Source organism: Mustela lutreola, chromosome 6 (genome assembly GCF_030435805.1).
Source record: "Mustela lutreola isolate mMusLut2 chromosome 6, mMusLut2.pri, whole genome shotgun sequence".
Lineage (NCBI taxonomy): Eukaryota > Metazoa > Chordata > Mammalia > Carnivora > Mustelidae > Mustela > Mustela lutreola.
In genome coordinates this window covers 5,187,318-5,208,364 of record NC_081295.1, presented here as the reverse complement: position 1 = coordinate 5,208,364, position 21,047 = coordinate 5,187,318, and the positions used below count along the sequence as shown (strand labels likewise).

The 21,047-nt window shown below is 52.8% G+C and overlaps 1 long non-coding RNA gene across 1 annotated transcript; it reads right to left on the bottom strand.

Moving 5' to 3' along the window:
• Window positions 1-8,405: 8,405 nt before the first annotated feature.
• LOC131833387 (uncharacterized) lies at window positions 8,406-13,538 on the bottom strand. Its single transcript, XR_009354441.1, has 2 exons — window positions 12,245-13,538; window positions 8,406-10,460 (listed from the first exon to the last, which is right to left on the bottom strand). It is a non-coding gene; the product is annotated as an uncharacterized LOC131833387 (long non-coding RNA).
• Between the last annotated feature and the right edge of the window lie 7,509 nt (window positions 13,539-21,047).

Sequence of the window (21,047 nt, the reverse complement as noted above, 5' to 3'; positions counted from 1 at the left end):
GACCACAACCACCATACGTTGTTGATGAGAGAATAAATGTCATCACCACTTCAGCTCTGACCCACGATTTTCACTCCTCAATATTTACCCAAGAGAAATGAAAACATTTGTACACAAAGTTACTTGTACAAGAATGTCCATAGAGCTTTATTTATAATAGCAAAGAACTGGAAAGAGCCCAAGTGTCCATCAGTAGGAGAACTCCCATAAATAAATGGGAGTATGTTCCTATAATGCCTACAGCTCGGGAAATAAACACAATGACCTACCGACACCAGCAGCATCAGGGACGAAACCCAAACTAGACTCACCAGGAGAGAACGTGCTGTCCATTCCCTTCACATGAAGTTCCGGAACAGCCAAAATTACTCATGAGGGAGAAGGTGGTTACCTCTGGGTGTGCCAGGACTGACTGGGAAGTGACATGTGGAAGCTCCCAGTGATGGGATTGGTCTGTTTCTTGATAGAGATTTGGGTTAAACAATCTTATACATTTGTCAAAAATAAATAAATAAATTAGCAAATATGCACATCCACTGTGTGTGTGTGTTGCATTGTAAAGGGGTCCTCTAAAGAAAAAAGAAAAAAACACTGTAAATGCTGGAGAAAAAGAGCTATGGTCTTTCTTGGGAGTGGTCTACGAGGGAAATGGGAGAACACAAAGGTCTTGCCTCGCAACAGTATGGGGCTCAGGCCGCTGTGGAGGCCTAGGTCTGGTGAGAAAGCACACGCCCATCACCCCATCACTAACATTATTCACATTAGTGGAGGTGGTGCTGGGAACCCAAGGACGGGATTTCTCAGAACTGGAAATCTTAGGATGAGTGTGGTTCCCAAAGGGTATCTAGCAATTAGGGGGGCTCAGGAGACGGGCCAGGCTTCCCCTCGCAGTGCCAGCTGCCACCAGATAGGGTGGCTTCCTGCCTCAACTACCAGAAGCCTTCAAGTTGTCATGACTTCAGTGTTGCGAGGAGCACTGGCGGTCAGGGGCTACTTCCCTGCCCAGGCAGGAGCCCCCAGGCACCATCCCCAGACCTAGAAAGGCCCAGCCTGAGTGACCTAGACATTTTATGTCTGTTGATATGAGGGACTTAGAAGTGACCGCCCTCTATGCAAACATGCCTTACAAGTGCAGCTGACGGTTACGATGAGCCCCAGGGTGCAGGCGACACGGGGGACAGAGGAACGGGCCAAACGACATCTCGGAGAAACAGTCAGACAAACCCAGCAGCGGAGACGTTATGCAGCATCACCATCCAAACGAAGTCAATGCCACAAAGGGACAGTGATGCTCAGAGAGACTAACGGACACAACCGTCAGCTACAGTGAATGGCTACAGATGCGTGATTGGTTTGAGTGAAGCCACTGGAAACAAGACACAGTTTGAACATAGGTCATGTACTGAGTGAAAGGTAAGGACAGTTGAATGAAGCCAGTAGACAGCGGTGTATGCATTTTGTCCCATTTTAAGAAGTCTTTTTCAGAAGGATATGCTCTAGGATATTCAAGGTGGTCGTCTCTGAGCAGGAGAAACATGGAAGTTTTGGCTTCTATTTTCTGAATTTCTACAGTGCCTATGTACCATATCTGTTGTGAATTGAATTGTGCCTCCCTGCCCCCAAATTCATATATTGAAGCTCTCACCCTCAGGCACTGAGAATGTGACCTTACGGGAAAGAGGGTCATAGCAGACAGAATCAGTTAAGTTAGGATGAGGTCATCCTCCTGCTGGAGTCCCGTGAGCCCAGCCCAACAGTGCTGGTGGCCTTATGAAGGGAAGTTCGGACACAAGGAGAAGGCGGTGTGGGGGTGAAGGTGGAGACTGGGGCCGTGCTCCCACCAGCCTAGGAAGGCCTGCAAACCCCTAGAAGCGAGGGGAGAGGAGCGCGACAGGCCCTCCCTCCGGCCCCAGCAGGAGCGCCCCCTGCCCACACCCCGCTCTTGAACGGCTAGCTTCCAGAATCCGGAGGCGGTAAATGGTAGTTGTGGAAGTTCCCCAGCGTGTGGCACTTTGTGGCTACGAACTAGCAAAGTAAAACGTCTATAAAACAAGAAAATACTTAAATTTAAAAATTAAAGTAGAGAATGTGGGGCTGGGGTGGGAGGTGGCTGATGCACGGGGTGGGAGCTCTCAGCACGCCAGGGACCTCTCTCCCACTGGGCACTTGGTTCCATTTTTTAAACAGCTTTAACGGCGAGAACATTCTTCCTTCTGTCAAGCTGAAAGCTGCCTCCCCAGCTCTCCGCCCATTGATCTCATGAGTCAGGCTCCCCATGAGTCACTTCTGCTCCCTGGAGCGGTGCAGAGGAAGGCTTCCTTCCTGGGGAGCCCCCAGAAGCTGTGCCACTCTGCTCCCCGCCTTCGCTTCTCCCCTGTGTCCCCGCGATGAGCTCTCCCTTGGATGGCACTGGCAGAGCAGAGCCCGGGAGGGAGGAGGGACCCTGAGCCAGCGAGCCACCGTGGTCCCAGTGCCCTCGGAGAGCCACCGCCTCCAGCGAGCTCGGAGTCTATTATTATAATGAAATGCCTCATCCTCCGGTTACGTGGCCCTGAGGCTGGGCACAGAAACATGAGCTGACGGGGGCCAGCAGATCAAAATCACTTCCAAGAATATCCCGGCCCGCGCCGCTCCTCCTGCAAGGCCTGGTGTAGGCCCGGCCCGGCCGGCACTTCCTCCCCACACTCCCCGGGAATGAGGCTATCATGTCGCACACACTGAAATTCAATAAACTGGAACAATCGGAGGAAGTGTAGAGCTTTCTCCACACGGGGAGTGAAACGGGACCCTGCTTATCAAAGCGACGAGATTTATTCAGTTGCTACAAACTTCCAAAGACTTCCTTTCCCAAAAGAAAGGCCCGGGGCGGGGGTGGGGGTGGGGGTGGGGGTGGGGGGTCATGTCCTTCGGTCACCTCCACGGAGCCCGGACCACCATCTGCTTCACTCCAAGCAGGCCTTCAAGGGCACCCCCACCCCCCACCTGGCCTCTCGCCTCCGAGATCCAGGGCCAGGGAGGGAGTGAACCATCTTTCAAGGGTCCAGGTAGGGGAGGCCCAACCTCTTCTCAGACCACAGGCCAGTCCCCAACACGGGGACCGACCTGGGAGCAGAGAAGGGGGAGGAGAAGAGGGGGAGGGAAGGGCAGATAAGGACAGAGAGGGGGGTCACCTGGAGGGACGAACCCAGGGAAGGGGCGAGGCGAAGAGGGGGGGGGCAAGTTCCCTCCTCCGCACCTGCTCTTGGCACCTTCCGCACTAACCCAGGCCCTCCAGCCCAAGCCCCACAGCAGGTGGTCCTCCCTGCCGCTGGACTCCCGTCCACTGCCGCCGGCCTACTGCTGCAGATCGATCTTGCTACCGTCGCATTTCCGTCCTGCCCTCTGACTCTATGTCGCGCCCTCCAAGTAGAACACACCTGCTGAGCCAAGTGAATGGGGCTCTGGTTCCGTGGCCCCAAGCAGGCCCCAAATCCTGTGGTGGGCCCTTGCCCGGGCTGCCTCCCCACAGGCCCTCTGCTTTCCTTCGTAGCCAGGCAGAGGCTCCTGCCAAGCCTGCAGAGTCCTGGGCCTCTCCCCTGACCCCGTGCCTGATGGCCTTCCACTGGGACGGGCGTGACCCCTGTCCCGTGCTCCCCTGCCAGTGCCCGGGGTGGGGGGTAGGCTCTGAAATGGGGGCACAGCGGAGCTGGCCTGTGCTCTCAGACGAGGAGGTGCTCTTGGGGTGGATGGAAGCCCACTTACCGCGGCGGACAGGTGAACCCGACACCAGTGTATTGGTTTCCACAGAAGTGGCTTCAGAAGAACAACTTCTGGGAAGCTTCCTCTGCTTCCCGGAGGAGGTGTGCCCCCCCCATCTCAGATGGTCTCTGCGCAGAGAAGCCAATCTAAGGGACCGGACCTTTTACAAGATGTGGGGAACCCTTTTGGTGGTCTCTACTCTGGAGGGACTCCCTGACTTTCCTGCTCTAGAAGCCAAGAACCAGTCCTTGGAAGGATGAACATCTCACCTGTGTCCTTGGGAGCCTTAATACTGATCAAAGCTAAATTTGGACAGGGCTTCAGAATCCTTCTCAACACCACAAACCAGATCAGTCAGAGTTGGCCTCTACGAGTTGAAACCTGTTCGTTCTTCCTGAGGAGGACCCTTGGCATCCCCCCACGGGTGACATGGCTCATGGCTCATCTCCAGGACATCACCCTGGGGTGAGGTGCCCCAAGCCGCCCGCTTGCTCTAACCTTGAGGCCTCCCTTGTTCTCTCCCCCGTGGCCTGGCAGCACTGGGTGGTGGGCAGGAGTGCGGGGACCACACGGTCCAGCCAGCCACCTCCTCCACGCAGATGGCACCTTCCTGTGTGCCTGGGTCACTCAGAGGCATTTCTAGGCCTTCTCTGGGCTTCCATGTATCCACCAACCCGTCAGCAGTGACTGAACACCTCCTACAGAGAGCCTCAGCCGTGGTCGGCAGCTGATCACCTACAGAGACTCCGGATGGCTGCATTCATGTTAACTGCATCAGCTACGAACAGAGAAAATTCAGTTAAAATTGCCTTAAGAAATAGGAAATTTATTGTGTCTCATAAGAAGCACAGAGTTGACAATCGGGGCTTGCGGAGGCACACCCCGAGTCCCAGGAGCTCCGACTTCCCATGGGGTCGCAGAGCAGGCTCTGGTCCAGGGCCTGGACGCGTCCCAGGGGGCGCTTCTCCCTTTCGAGTCTCCAGGCCCCTAGAACCGGCTTTCCCAGAGGTTCCCCTGGGAAAGGGCCAACCATCCTTCAGGTCCCCTGGGTCTGGAAGTCTCCTGGCCTAATCCTAACCCGAGCGAGGGCAAGCAGAGCGAGTCCTCGGGATGGGCTCAAGCCCCTGGGGGCTTCCTGGGACAAAGGAATCCAGGACCCCATTTGGAGGCCTCAGCAGCGGGGGCTGTGCGGGCATCCACACCCGGCCCGGGGTTTGGGGAACTTCACAGACCCCCTGACGTCTCTACAGAGACCACACAGGAAGATTCCCCCGGAGGCCTGGGGACCAGACACTAGGTCAGCATTATGAACTGGACACACGCCTCCCCCAGAGACGCATGCTCTCGGCTAGCAGGGGACATGCAGGTGCCCATCGGGGCCACAGAGAGACCATCCGGCCATGGAAAGATCACCCTTGTCAGTGGAAGGGCAAGAAGAGCCCCACAGCGGCTCGGCGGTTCACACGGAGGAAAGTTGTGCTGGAACGACATGGGGAAACCGAGGCAGCACGCTAGCATGGACCAGATTCCAGGGGAAGGAAAGGCAGGCGGGGGGCGTGGCCCACAGACATTCCAGACCCCGAAAAAGCCCTGAGTTTTTCCCGTGACAGAGGAGTTTGCAGCTGTGGCTACAACTAAGCCACTGGCCGGCCCACGGCTGTGTTTGTATTGAGTCCTTTTGATGACAGCGTGAATTCTGAGAACAAAGCTTCCAGGCTGGGGCTGTGTAACCAGAACCCGGAGACAAAAATAGCTTCTCCTGCCATGCGTGTGTAGGGTCTGATGTGTCGCTTTGAGAAAGTGTTTCTGTCATTTAGAAAACTTAGCAGGTTTCTAAAAAACCACAAAACAGGTGAATGATGGAACATTTCTATTGGGCTAGTTTCATCACATATAATATTCTTTTAGTTATTTAGTACGTTCCTAATTAACTTTTCCTTCTCTGATTGAAAAATCCGGTGACTTTTCAAAGTGTTTCAAGGTATAATATAGAATGATCTAGCAGATTAAAAGGTTGGAGTTTATAGAAACGTGGAAGAGGGTATCAGGGAACTGAAAACAAATCTTTTTATTTTATTATGTTATGTTTGTCACCATACACGACATCATTAGCTTTCCACGATTCATCCAGAATTCCACGATTCATTGTTTACTAATAACACACAGCGCTCCCTGCAGTCTGTGCCCTCCTGAATACCCAGCCCCTCACTCCCCTCCCCTCTAAAACCCTCGGCTCGTTTCCCAGAACCCATAGTCTCTCATGGTTCATCTCCCGCCTCTGATTTTGCCCCTTTCATTTTTCCCTTCCTTCTCCTAATGTCCTCCATGCTCTTCCTTATGTTCTACATGTAAGTGAAACCAAAAGATAATTGTCTTTCTCTGCTTGATTATTTCACTTAGCCTGATCTCCTCCAGGCCCGCCATGTCAATGCAAATGGTGGGTAGTCATCCTTTCCGGTGGCTGCATAATACTCCGCTGTGCATATGGACCACATCTTCTTTATCCATTCATCTGTTGAAGGGCATCTCTGCTCTTTCCACAGTTTGGTGACTGTGGTCATTGCTGTTATGAACACTGGGGTGCTTGTGCCCTTCTTTTCACTATATCTGTATCTTTGGAGTAAATACCCAATAGTGCAATGGCCAGGTCATAGGGTAGCTCTATTTTTAACTTTTTGAGGAACCTCCACACTGTTTTCCAAAGTGACTTTACCAACTTGCATTCCCACCAACAGTGTAAGAGGTTTCCCCTTTCTCCACATCCTCTCCAACACTTGTTTCTTGACTTGTCAATTTTGGCCATTCTAACTGGTGTAAGGTGGTATCTCAAGGTGGTTTTGATTTGAATCTCCCTGATGGCTAGTGATGATGAACATTTTTTCATGTGTCTGTTACCCATTTGTATGTCTTCTTTGGAGAAGTGTCTGTTCATGTCTTCTGCCCATTTTTTGACTTGATTATTTGTTTTTGAGTTTGAGAAGTTGAGTGTTGAGTTTGAGAAGTTCATTACAGATCTAAAAAGCAAATCTTGAGGAATAAAGCTTTCCTTAGAAAGGCACATCCATATCCTCAGACGATATTGCTAAATCGAGTCAGGAAATGCCCCAAAGAGAACATAGCTCCCTTGTGTCCTACCTGAATTCCTGAATTGGGATCTTTATACCCAATACCTGGTCAATAAAAATTGAATCAGGAAGAACTATGGATTTATAACATGTACTATGGAGAAATTAAGATTATATAAATATATTGATTAATAAAACAATATAAGTATATCCAAATCTCTTTATCAACATAAAACAAAATGCATTTCTTTATAGCTTCCTTTCATGTGTATCATATATATTTATGTTACTTTTATAATATTTTCAATACTTCAATATTTCATATCCTACCTGACATTATTTTGTAGACATTGTATTTTGTATACACTCTGTCATTTTTAATCACCATGTAATATGTTATAGAGTTTTAGTATTCTGTGACAAAGTAATTGTCACTATATTATTGGATTTTTAAAACTCTTTTAATTCCACCTTTATGCCTCATTATAGATATAGCTTTCTCTTAATTTGTATTATTTCATTCTCTGGAACAGAATTATGGGGTCAGTGTGTAGAATGTTGTGGCTCTTCATGGTAACTCTTCCAAATTCCTTTCCAAAATAATCAAACCAATTGGTACTTCCATCAGGAATTCCTGGATATTCCAACTTACCCATTCCTTCCTATAACAACAGTGTCTCTGTTGTTACAATGACGTTACATATTTGCATTACTTTGTGCTTCACTACCAGTGAGTTTAGTGGTAGAGAATAGTCACTAAATTCATTCGTTAACTTTAGTTTCAACTTCTGTGAACTGTGAACTTTTTTGGCCATTCTTTTTTTTTTTTAATTTTTTTAATTTATTTGACAGAGAGAGATCACAAGTAGGCAGAGAGGCAGGCAGAGAGAGAGAGAGAGGAGGAAGCAGGGTCCCTGCTGAGCAGAAAGCCCGATGCGGGACTCGATCCCAGGAGCCTGAGATCATGACCTGAGCCGAAGGCAGTGGCTTAACCCACTGAGCCACCCAGGTGCACTTCTTTGGCCATTCCTTAGAGTCTTATATGCCTGGACATTTGTAAGAATCTTTTATGTATTTTTCACACCTCTGTCATTTATTACAAAAATACTTACTGTTACCACATTATTATTATTTACCATTTATTATTGCTCACATATGCCAAACTCAGTGCTCAGTAACCTCATTATAACCACATGTGAGGAAGGACGATCCCCATTTTATAGATAAGAAAATAGAGGCTCCACCACTTAGACATTTTGGTCAACAACACAGAGCTATAAAATGTCAGCCATGACTCTAGATGGTCCCTTACTGCCCTGCCATGGTCCCAGGATTCTACAGACTCTTTCTGTCTTGGTGTATTCTGGTTACTTGGTTTTTATAACATTGTGGTTTTTGATTCCATATAATCATGTATGTCCATATTGTTTTAAATTTTTTTTATTTCTCTATAACCATAATTGCCACTAAGCACACGTTTGTTGACTTCGCTTGATATGGGTATTTAATAAGTCCCAGTGAACGGTGCCCAAACCTACTTTGTAGAGCCATTTTTGACATCTGAAGCCTCACTTGAAGTAGATGGTCACAGAGATGCAGAGATCTTTGTCATAGAGAATTTTAATTTAGAAGGATTTCTTTCCATAACTCAAATCTACCCATTTTAGAATTAGCATGAGTAATAACATTTTCCAAGTAAGAGAAGAAAAATGAGGCCGTAATGAGCTGTGCTTTGGGAGGAGAGCAGAAGCGAAGCAGACGTGAAGATCTGAGCTGACTGTCCCCTGTCACCACGCTGGCTCGCTACTGCCGGGGGCCAGCCTTAGACTGCCATGCTTGTAAGATCGGGGGTGAGTCAATGCTCCCATCGCTGCATCTGAGAACAGGTCCGGACACCCCGACCGTGTCTCCTGTGCTTTGTCTGCTGCTTACCCTTCCTCCGATTCGGACACAAACCCTGAGACTCCGGGACCGGCCCACGGATCCCCAGCCCGGCCACGGGCTCCACTCTCTGCCCCATGCCCCCCTGGTGCCCTGCCCGTGCCCGCCGCCAGCCAGGCTCTCTCTGGCAGCGCTCACCAGCCGCAGGTTGTGAGAACCATGGCCCCGGCTGCCATGTCTCCGGGATGACAAGGGATTCCTAAACCGCTCATACTGTCACTGGGGGATACAGACCCTTTGATCTCCGGAAGCGCTGCCGCTGCTGCTGCCCTTCTGGGCAATTCTAACAAAGGAGGTGACTCTTAGCAAAGAAACCTTTCTGCAGTTCTCCCGAAGCCAGACACCACACTCGGGACAGGTGGCTCCGCCCGTCTCTCCGCGCGGCTCCCGGAGGCGACGAGGGACCCCGGGGTCTCCCGCAGGTGCTCTTCGTCCCACGACGCTGTCCTTGCAATCCTGGGGAGCCCGGCCGGCCCCCAGGCAAGCTTTCTCTTCCCGCCTTGCCTTCTGGGAACATGAGCCGCAGCCCGCCTTTTAGTCCGGACCTCCCTCCTCTTCCAGAACGCTGGCACCTGCGGATCGACCTGCGGGCCCCCCCCCCTCCTCCCACTGCTGCCTGCCGGTCCCCCGCCGCCCCCGGTCGTCGTCTCTACCGAGAGCCCATTGACTTCCCCGCGGCGCGCACGTGGCGCGTCCCAGGCAGCTCAGCCCCGTGGGCTCCGGGCTCTGGCAGGACCCGTGGCCCCGCTAGCCCCGGCTGCAATCTTTCTCGTCCCACAGTTTATTCTGCGGCTAAGAGAGCCGTACCTCCAACACAGGATCCCAGCACCCCACGGTACTTATCGTAAGGACAGCTCTGTGTTTAGGAAAGAGAGAACCAGGCGCACCAGCTTTCCGGGGCCACCGTCACGGAGTGTCCCAGACGGGGGCTGAAAACAGCTCTAGCCTCTCACCCTCCAGGGTTAGAGTCTGAAACCAGGGTGTCGACAGATGCTGACAGACAGGGCCGTGCTCCCTCCGAAGCCTCTTGGGGAGGCTCCTTCTCGGCCTCTTCCAGTCCTGGAGGCCGTGGGTGGTCCTGGGCCAGGGGCAGCATCTCCCAGGGCTCTGCCGCCCCCGCCCCGCCCCCGCTCCATGGAGCCGCCTTCTCCCTCCTCTTCTGGAAGCGTCCCATCAAAGCGGAGGAGGGCCCACCCTGACGACGTCATCTGATCTTGATCACAACTGCAAAATCTGTACCCCCAAAGAAGGCCACGTTCACAGGCCCTGGTAGGTAGGACTTCATGTATCTTTGGGGGCCACACAGCTGAACCCTTAACATAGGCAAAGTCTGTCTTCGGCCTCCTTCTCCATCATCCTTCTCCATCTGCATTTCCATCCTCAGCCTCCCTGGAATCCCTTCTTTTCGGTATCTGCTCCCCAGCCCCATTCCGAATGAGCATCGGCAGGAGGTCGGAGGGAAGCTGGGCTCCTGCTGGGGTGGGATTAAAAGTCTTACACTCACAGAAGACACTGATGATGGGGTTGGACACATCCGTGAAGGACGGAGGAAGGCAGGTGATTGAGGCCTTGAGATCCTTTCTGGAGGCATCTGCTGGGTTTGCTGACACCGAGGCTCGAGCCAGAAGCCTGGTGTCCCCGGGTCTGAGTGAGTCCGCCGGTCCCGCACTCCCGGCACGAAGCAGCTGGAGGCTCACTACTGCAGGGCAGAGGGAACTGTCAGAGAGAACAGATCTGTGAACATGAAATGCTCAGGTGCTCGAAGACCCAAAGGGTTACAGGGAAGAAACAGGGGTGGGTCCAGATAGGAGAGCCATACGTTCCCACCTTAATGGAGGAGACACGCTGGCAGACACTGTGAAGACAGGAAGCCAATGACCCCAGCCCAGTATGACCAATAAATGACACACATGTGCTCAGGCTCCTTTCTAGCACCTGCCACTGACTCAATCAATCCGTTACAGGTCGGTGATTCCTAGAAGCCAGAGGGTGACCTTAAAATCCCCCCACACAGTGGCCCAGGCAGATCAGCAATTGGAAAGACCTGACACTGAGATGAAATCCGTCTGCGATCCTTCGTCTGGACCTAGTAGGACAGACATCTCCGGAGTTGTGACCCGAACTGCATGGGGACACCATGGCCTGTGTGATGACAGACTGGCCCCCTCCATGGTGTCTGTGTTATGGGGCCCGGGAAAAGGAGATGGAAGAGCCTGGCAGGAAGAGCTGGAGGCCACATTCCTTCACTCCTTTGGGGAGTAGGGCCCACTCCCCTGTGCCTACGTAGCAATGGTGCCGCTGTGGCCAGGGCCAGGGCCAGACCCGTACATCTTTACTCTTTACCCTTGTCTCTGCTCAGGGCTGGAACGAGAGCTGTGAATTCCAGCTCGTGGATCAAAGCGGTGGCGGCTAGAGGGAAGCTGGGACCACTCACAGATGCGCTGCGGGGTGAGTAGCCCGGGTGCAAGGGCACAGGCTCTGGGGCATTTCAGAATCAGTCCTCTCTTCTAAAAGTGTGTTCATGTCATCCTGGTATTTTAAAAAATGTGCTGCATCAAAGTTCAAATTCAAGCAATAAAGTTGTTATTTAGCAACAGGCTTGTGTGCCTTCTTCAAAATTTACTTTCAGGACACTTGGGTGGCTCAGTCGGCTAAGCGTCTGCCTTGGCTCAGGTCACGATCCCAGCGTCCTGGGATGGAGCCCCAGGTCCGGCTCCCTGCTGAGCGCGGAGCCTGCTTCTCCCTCTGACCCTCCCCTACTATGCTCTCTCTCTCTCTCAAATAAATAAATAAACATCTTTTTAAAAATTTACTTTCTGAAAAGATCCATCCTATGTCCTTTCACGACCTACTCTTCTGCCTCATCTTTCAACTTCTTCCATTCATGGTGACTCACTATGCTCCAAGCTGAACAGTGTGAGTGACACCTGGACACAAGGCCGGTGGGTATGGGCGGAGATACGCTGGTTTGCTGTACAGAAGAAAGCCTCCACTTTCCTCCAGTAGGCGCCCACCATTTCTCAGATCTAGACAGAACTGTCAGGCGACTGAAAATAAATCTGCACCTTGGTCTTAAACTCTGTGCAGTGTCCTGGACCTGCCAGCTGCCCAGCCCCCCAGGGACCCACTTCGGGGTGGCACACACTCTCCCTCTGGGTTCCTCCCCAAGGGCAGAGCTCCAAGCAACTCCAGCAGCTGCAAATGTAGACTTCCTTCCTCACAGTCAGATTGAGAAATAGGACCCCCTGCATGTTTGGACCCCGCTGGAGCAGGATTTGTGTGAAAATGGGAAGGAAGGAGCCCCTCGTTGGCTGACTTTTTAGCTCACATTCAGCAGTTTTTCTGGGGCTCGCTCACCCTTGCCCGATCTGCTCCTCAAGGACATCAGCCACACCTCTGCACGGCTTCCTCCCCAACCTTCCACCCAGCTTTTAGTCTTGCAGCCCACCTCCTGCCTCTAGGCTCTGCCTGGAGTCCCATGAAGAAGTTCTAGAGCTTACCGGCCTGCGGTGCAGTCGGGGCTGGGAAAGGACTTTGGTCCACTGCGATTTCCAAACGTCTTCCTGTTTGTGCTCCTGCACTAGGCAGGCCCTCTGGGAAGCGGTCACAGACACAGAGAAAGAGCAAGAGATTTAAAAGGTGAAAGGGGAGGAACCAGGGTTGAGCAAGGGGAGCCCTGGCCCGTGGGGCAAATCTGGCGGAGTCTCCGCCAGCTCCGGAACAATGACTTCCTATTAGAGGACTAGGACAGGTAGCAATGCCCACGCCCTCAAAACGTAAGTCCCCACCCCAAGTTCAGTCACTGATGGGGCAGCTCAGGAAGAGGATGGCCAGGGCTGGAAAGCTGAGTCCGACTATGGGGGAGCTGGTTGCTTCTTAAAGGAAGATAACACATTCCTACCGGGACACTTCCCCATGGTTGCCCCAGCTTAGATGTGTTTTGCAGGGGTGTGTGTGTGTGTGTGTGTGTGTGATTTCACTGCTTCACTGGAGGTTCTTTCTTAAAAAGAAACCATCTCTTCTCTTCCCGGTCCTTGACCATTGACGGGGGTCCCATGCAGCCAAGTTCCCTCTCCTAGGTGTCCATTGCTAACGCATGTGTAGATCACTGCATGCAGCATCAAGCCAGGGCCACCTCTCCCTCAAAAAGTACAGGGAGGCTCTCTCCTTGAGAATTAATTTCAAGCGGCCTCCTGGTGCTTTCTGTATGTCCCCTGGGACGTGTCCTGCAGTGTGCATGTGGCCAGCAGCACCTCCACTGTAGGGCTGGTGGGCAGGGGTCTTGGCGGGTCACAAAGTCTTAGCTGGCTGAGCAGAGCGGACTGGTCCTGCAGGCTGGCGGGGGGACCCCTGAGTGCCCCCCACCTCCCGTCATTCCTCCACACCCTCAGAAGTCCCGGGATCCAGCCCAGCTTCCCATTGTCCGGGCCCCAAGGTGAAGGACAGCCGACCGTGAATCAGCTCAAGTGCCTTTGGCCATCCGGTCCGAATGCCTGGGTCGCAGCGTGTGTTACACATGTCACATCAAAACATCCCTAAAAATAAGGGCTGATGTCAGGAGGCTGGGCCGTGAGAGCTCCAGGGGCAGAAGGGGGAGCAAGACCCAGGGGAGCTCGTCCCTCCCGAGTCTTCTCTCTTCCGGGGACACTGAAGAACCAAGTGCGAGCAAACTGTGCCCTTCACCTTCGGAAAGACCCTGAAATGCTTACTTTCCAGATAAGGTTAAACAACAGGAAACTTTCAAAATCTGTTTCTTCCGACTGGAACTCCAGCTCAAAGAACCTCTCCTCCGGGCCCCAGGCTTCCCCTCTCCCTCCCGGGGCTCCCCCCACTCCTGCCTCCGCTCCCTTCTCCCTCCCCCTCCCCCTCCTCCTCTGGGGGGGGGGCCTCCCTCCTCTCAGGGCTCCCCCCTCTCTCCTGCCTCCCACTCCTGCAGGAGCCCCTTCTGGAGCCTCTCTGCGGGTTTGGACCCAGCCCGAGCTGCTCCAGATTCTGCAGGCGAGCCGCTCCTTTATAGCCTTACACTCTGTTGTCACAGACGCGGACCCCAGGAGCCCAGAGGGTACTTGGAACCAACCGCGTGGAAGGGGCCCCAGGCGACAGTGACCGTGGCCGGCGCTCCAGTGGGCCCCGCGCCGGTGCAGGGGTCAGCACCCGGTGCGGAAGCTTCTGGGGGTCAAAGGCCTGGGAATGCCAGAGTGCCAGCCCTCGGAACGATTTTATTTTATGAATGTTAACACACTAGAAGCTCATAACACGGCCAAGTGGTTATGAGCTCAAAAGCTTTGTGAGAGATTTTCTCTGAGGACTCGTTAATGTGGTCTTTTAATGGAATCCTCCCGAACCTGGATTCTTAACCGGAGCTATAAATAGGCTGATAAGTACTTGACAGGGAAGCAGCCCCGGCCCGAAGAGCCCTTCTTGTCCCAGAGTTCTGTTTGCAAAGACCACGGAGGGGACAGAGGGCACCGGGCAGGGGAGGAGGCCACCGCAGCGCGGTGGTGGGACACGTGTGTCTTGGCATTAACAGCCCACGGGAGCTGGGCGGGGAGGGCACCGCGGCGGGAGAGAAGTTAATGGAGTGGGTCGAGGCACATCCCGATTGCCAAGAGCCGTGGAGTTGCCTCCCAGCGCTACCATTAACCTGGATAAATCCCGCAACTCAGCCAACCGTACCCCCTCAGCCCGGCCCACCCCCAGGGCCTGAAATCCTAGGGCAGAGCTCCCCGCTGGTGACTCACGGTCAACTTCCCGGCCCGCCCGCCTGCCTAAGGCCCTGCTCGGTGCCACCTTCCAGAAATCTTCCAGTTGAGGGAAATTTCTTGGGATATTTTTGGTAGACAGCTGTTTGCGATTCTAGCCCCGAGTGCTGGGTGGCACTGGCTAAAAGGGTGGGGCCCGGGGACCCAGCTGGGGGATGTGGACATGAAGAAGGGGCGAGTTGTGCCCGGGAGAATGGTGCCTGGCAAACCCGCACTAGGAGGCTGGGAGTCTGGGAGGCTGGCTGGACAGCTGGACGGCTGGACGGCTGGCTGGGTGGCTGGGTGGCTATGTGCCCGTGGGAAGGAACAAGTGAAGGTCCAGCTTCTCCAGCTGCCCATCTCCAGCGCGGAGGGGAGGTCCAGCAAACCCTCGCCAGATATTTCTGAAATGAAATTGCAGATCCTTCAGCTGGAATTCCTCTTCCCTGGTGCTCGGTGCTTCCCTCACCAACATGTGGTGGCCTGCAGAGAATGCGCCCAATGGGAGACGCGAGCTCTGCCTGTGATCGGTCCAGGCAATGCCCCAAACCGGTGTGAGATGCGGATCTGCTCACGCCGGGCCGCCTCCTCGCAAGGGGCTGGGATGTGATTTCCCAGACTGGGTTCCCGCTTTCCCCTGAAACATGAATCAGTGTTGCACGGGGGCAAACAAGATTGGGAAATACTACATAATACATTTCTCCCTCAGATTCTATTAATATACATTAGCATATTAAAAATTGGAAAAGTTCACCTGGCACCTGGGTGTCTCAGTGGGTTAAGTCTCTGCCTTAGGCTCAGGTCATCACCTCAGGGTCCTGGGATCGAGCCCCACATCTGGGTCTCTGCTCAGCACCACGTCTGCTTCTCCCCCTCCCTCTGTGATCTTTCCCCCTCTCTCAAATACATAAAATCTTTAAAGGAGAATCAGAAAAGTTCTGTGGTAAAGAAACCTATTTAACTTTATATGACCCAACATTTCTAAAATCTGTTTGTTAAAAAAGAGCACCTTTGTGTCATGTGGTTACAGAACAAGGCCAACCCCATAGGCGTCCGTGTCCTAATCCCCAGGACCTGGGCCTACATTACCTCACAGGGCGAAGGGGAGTACGCTGGTACCATTAGGTTAAAGACGCTGAGATGGGAAGGTTACCCGGGGACGCCCCGTGGGCTTAATCTAATCACAGGAGTCTTTACGAGAGAGAAAGCTTGTTGTCAGGGACAAAAGTTGAGGCAAAGAAACAGAAGTCGGAATGATGGATTTGAAAAGGGAGAAAGGCCCAGGGGTCAAGGAATGGGGTGTCTCTGAAGCTGGAAAGGAGAGGAAAGAGGAAAAGAAAACGATCCTCCCCAGAACGTCCAAAAGGAACATAGCCTGCCCACACCTTGACTTTAGGGCCCACACCTTGACTTTAGGGCCCACACCTTGACTTTAGGGCCCATGCCAGCATTCCGAGCTCCAGAACTACCGGCGCGTGAATCTGTGTTGAGTTGCTAAGTCGGCGACAACGTGTTACAGCAGCAAGAAGCAGCACACACATAGAGTATCGGCGTTTCAGAGGTGATCCGCAGAGTTCGGGAAGCTGAGGACATCCCTGCTTGGTCGTCAGGCAGGACGAGACGCCCACTGCAGGCCTCCCCAGGACCCGCGTACAACGGAGCTGCAGGTGTTCCTGGAGTCCTGTTTTGGGGATATGGTAACCGCTGTTGAAGGAACGCATCCTCTAAGAAATCAGTATCTGGTCTCATCGGTTTTTTTCTAATACTGTGACCGTAGAACAGAGACAAAGGAGCTGAGCTCTTGTTTCAGCGGCTGGCCCGATGTTAGGCTGCTAAGTCCTTGCCCTAAGGGAGACCCAGCCGGGAAGGCTTTGGGGAGCTAAGCACCAGCGAATGTTGTGTGTACCTTCATCAGAACACCTGTCATTCACATCCTGGCACTTCTCCCCCATAGAACATTCTGGAGAAGGGCAAAGAACCCTGCAAGGCTTCCTTCCACCCCTCGTCCTAAGTCCCAAGTCAGTCTTTGGGGCCATGAGCCAAAGGGCCTGGCCCATGGATGTTTTGATGTAGAGAAAGATTAGAGGGGTTGAAAACAAAAGGAAAGAAAGAAAGAAAAAAAGAAAGAGAGAAAGAAAGAAAGAAAAGAAAGAGAAAAAAAGCCAAAAATCTTGCAAAGAAGAACCAGCTCAAAAATGAAGTTGCTGAGGTAGAAGAGCATCTCCAGCTCGTTCTCTTCTGCACGTTGGGTCTTCGAGGCAAGAAGTCCGCAGGAGGGGTGGAAACCCTCATTCACTTGCTTCAACCCAATCACAGCATATTGTTCTCAGGCCAGACCCACTCCGGGGCCAAACGGAACAGCCTGCAGACCCGCACAAGGCCCATTGTGTGCCGCCCGCCTCGGTTCCGTGTGTCCTGTGGAATGTCCTCCCCCAGGTCCCCGCGCAGCCAAGGCCTGTGTCTTCAAGGCCGGGCTCCTCCGACTGACCTTCCCTGACAGGTGGCCAGAAACACTCTCACACCCCAGAGCAAGGGTCGCAGGGTCCCACCCGGCCCTCACTGTGCTGTGGCCCTGTGACCGGGTGTGTGTGTGTGTGTGTGTGTGTGTGTGTGTGTGTGTGTGTAGGAATCAAGACTCAACCACGCCCTTGTTTGCGTCCTCAGACCGCACTTTCCCGAGGGCCTGTCTGCCTCAGGGCTCTTTGCATCCCAGACCGCAGAAGCCCGCCCAGTCTGGCTTCCTCAGAAAAGGAAATGATCCTAAGAATCCTGGTTCAGGTCACCAAGCCCAGGACTGATTTCGCCGGGCGTCCACGCAGGAGCCCTCAGCCTCGCCTTCCCTGACCTCAGGGAAGGGGAAACTAGAGAAAGGAGTTTCCTAAAGACAGGGTCACTGACTGGGAAGTGGGGCGCATTTTCTCCGTTCCGTGACCTTCTTAGCACCCAGCTCAGTGACTTGCATATGGAAAATGCTCCCTGAACCAATCAGGAGTGGTTGAGATGACTCGGGGATAGGTTGAGATGACTCTGTGACCGGTGAAGGTCATCTCACTACCATTTTTAAGGGAGACCCAGGGCACCGCGGGGAGGTTAGGAAAGACCCTTCCCACACTGACACGTACAAGATCAAAAGTTAAATACCTTCTGCTCTCACCTACACTGAATACGTTTGCTAAACATCTTTCTGACTTTCCAGAATTCTTTTTCACCTGTGGTACACTTCCTGTGATTTTTTTTTTTTTCAGATGAACATGAGGGCCCATTGCGCTCCATTGATACCTGGAAAGGTATCAGAGTTCGAATACAAATATATCGAGCATATTCTCTGAAAACAACTATGTTTGAAAATAAATGTGTTCTAAGCCTCACAGCCTTTTGGACACTTGGGAACTCACTCTTTACGTGCCCCCCACGGCCCCCACCCGCCCCCAATGCCATATTTTTACGGTGAACCCCAAAGCCCTTCCTCATCCTGCAGTGGCTAAGCCACGGGCCCAGTCACCAGCCTTTCCGGGGCGGGACTCTTCCCTCTCATTCCCCACAGCCGTTCTCACACCACTCCTCTACACCAGGCTGCATTTCGTCCAGTCGTCGGGACCCTGTGATCGAGTGTTCAGACCAAGGCGTCTCCGGCTGGGTCACGCAGCTCCTTCCCCAGGCCCCTCCGCCCAGCCCCTGGAGTACGGTTTGTGCTCACAGGGGCGTTCAACACGGGCTTCTTCCAATGGCACAATACGATGACCGAGTGGTGGCAGGCGTGATTCATTGACACGGGTCGGTGGGTTGGCTCATTTGGTTGGAGGGGCTTTCCCCGACCCACTGAGCCTTACAGACACCCCTGTGCACCGAGCACCTCAAAGTACCGGACCCCCGTGTGTGTACTTACATGCAGTATCGCCCTGGAGAAGAGGGTCTCAGGGTTTATTCAATTTTATTTTCCCACAACGGCACAACGGATCAGGACTAGACCTGAGATCAGAAGCAAGGTTTGTCTGTCTGCCTTTCGTCCCATGCAACTCCTCCACCCCTCCTTGCCCGCGGCGGGCTTCTTAGTGAATTCTATGAGATAACAGCTGCTTTAGAAATAACCATATATGTCCCCTTCTAGACCAAAAGGGTACCTATTTCCAGTTTGCCACTGAGCACCCCAGGGGACCTGACCAGCTCCGTGGTCACACCCCAACTCAGCATCTCTTGAGTGAAGATTTGCTGAGATGCTTCGGGAAGGAAGGACATCACTTAGGGAGCACAGGAATACACTGACCAGCACCACACCTCTTCTGCAGCCCAGGAGACTTGATGAAGCTGGGTGCCCCTGTGACTGCGGGCTCCTCTTCTGTCACCACCCCTCAGCCCTCCCCAGGAAATTTACAGAGGGCATCATTTGTGTCAGTGGGCCCCGGACCCCAAGGGGAACATTGGAATCAAACCCCATGGTCAGGCTGGTATCTTGTTCACTTTCCCTGGAAGTATCAGCATTGAAAGAAATTTTACAAATCAAATCATAGGCACATTGGAGTTAATTATATACTATTAAATTCACTGCTGTGGCAAAGCCTTGGAAAATGAAGAATCTGTTTCTAATTAAAGTAAACAAACTCCAGGTCCCCTCTTTGCTTTGCTTTTCTATCACACCCTCTGCGGAAGGCACAGTCAGTCCCACGCCAAAAAATGGTGCAAAAGCCCAGGCGAAAAGATCTAAGAAATCTTTAGGAGACCAGAATTTCTGAGCCTTTCTAAGCATCTTTGATAACGACTCTCAGCCTGTACTTTCCTTCCTGAAGAGCTCAAGGGTTTGTAGATGGAGACAGTGGGAAATGCTGGGAAGAGCCAATGACACAACCTTCAGGCTGCCCTTGGAAACGTGACAACCGGCGGAATATGAGAAGCAAGAAATGCAGCAAACTCTTGACTGAGTCCCGCAAAGGGGCTTCCCAGTAAGGCCTGCCTCTTGGTTTCTGCCCCACACAGTCCCCACGTGACTGTGAGATTGGGCAGGGCCCACCTCACGTAATTTGCATAGGAATTTCAGGAATGTGAGGGTGTGAAATATTAACAACCCTCTATATAATTATTAGGGGATTTTTTTTTTTTTCCAGGCTGAAAAATTGTTACGGAACTTAAATACAGGCTGAGAACATTTCATTAGGTTTTCTTTAAGTTTCTTTCAGACCAGTGGGAATCACAATTTGTAATAGTGGAGCTCTCTTTGGTAAAGAGTGATAAGGCTGAGGTTTCTGATTCTAACTACACATGCTTTAAATAGCTACCATAATTAATTATTAAGAGAAGTAGCCTTCTTTTACACGCAGAAGACTAAAAATTGTGAGCAGGGAAAAAATATAAGATTGACATCTTATATTACATGATCTTTTAGGGCACCCGAAGCTTAAAATGGGATTCCTGTCGGTCAGTATATTAGGAGTGGAGATGTCGCTTTTGAGGAAGTGTCTCCAGGAGACGTTTTTGCCCTCAAAAAGTCATGATAAAGGAAACGCTGTTCTTTCTTTCCACTGTGCTGTTCAATGCTGGGAGACAAAGGGGAAAATCAGACACTCGTTCCTGTGTTCCTCCCTGTGGTTCTCAGACGCAGATTGGACTTGCAGAAAACAGGAGCCAGACACAGGAGAAACTGTCTCGCAGCAACACGGAAGGGTCCAGACTGTGCCCCAAGGGGGTAGCACACCCATGTAGGAAGGGGTAAAGAAGGGAACACAGCCGGCTAGATTCATTTCCTTTTTTGATTCTGGGAGGCTGACTTTCATTTCCCCAAAGTGCATGCAGAGCTGGCATGGAGGCTTCCAGACTGGGCAGCCCCCCGGCAGGAGCTGTGGACAGCACTGCGAGGCTAGGGACTGACTCCTGGCAGCTCCGGTGGACCTGACCCGTCCTGCCTCATGGCCACGCGCCGGCGGGGATGTGGGCAGACAGACGGGGTCTGTGCTGGTGGAGCACAGAGTTAGGGAAGCGCGTGGCTCAGGGCTGGTGTGCGTGCACACGTGTGCCGCTGGGGCAAGCTGGCATCTGCGTGCGGTGAGTGTGGTCTAGACCTTGTTAGAAAGAATAAGAACCATGAGGGCCTTTGGAGGTACTTGGGCTGGACATTGAGATTATTTTTTTTCCTCTCCTGCTTGGCTACAAACATCCAAAGGAAGTGAATCTCCGCGACCCGATGACCTCATTTCCAGCGTTTCTCAACAAGGCACCGAGCCCTCAGCAGGAGGCCGGGCCAGCCAGGCATTCGGGGCGGGGGGAATGGAAGGTGCTCGGGCACGGACCGCAGCCCAAGCCTTCCCCACTGCTCCGCTCTGCACCGACCCGGCCAGCTGACCCCCAGCCCCGCGTCCCCTCTCCTCCCAGGAGGTGTGTCTGGCGAAATCATTCCAGAGATGAGATGAGAAGGTGACGGCCATTCCCAAATAATAAAGCGCCCAGGTGGATGGGATCCCGCCGATGGGGTGGGGTCCTTAGTCACAGGCAGAGAGACCAGGACTGTGACAGGGACCGGGTTTCCGGTGATGATGCCCTGGAAATTAGCCACCCGCCGGAATCAGCAGGACAC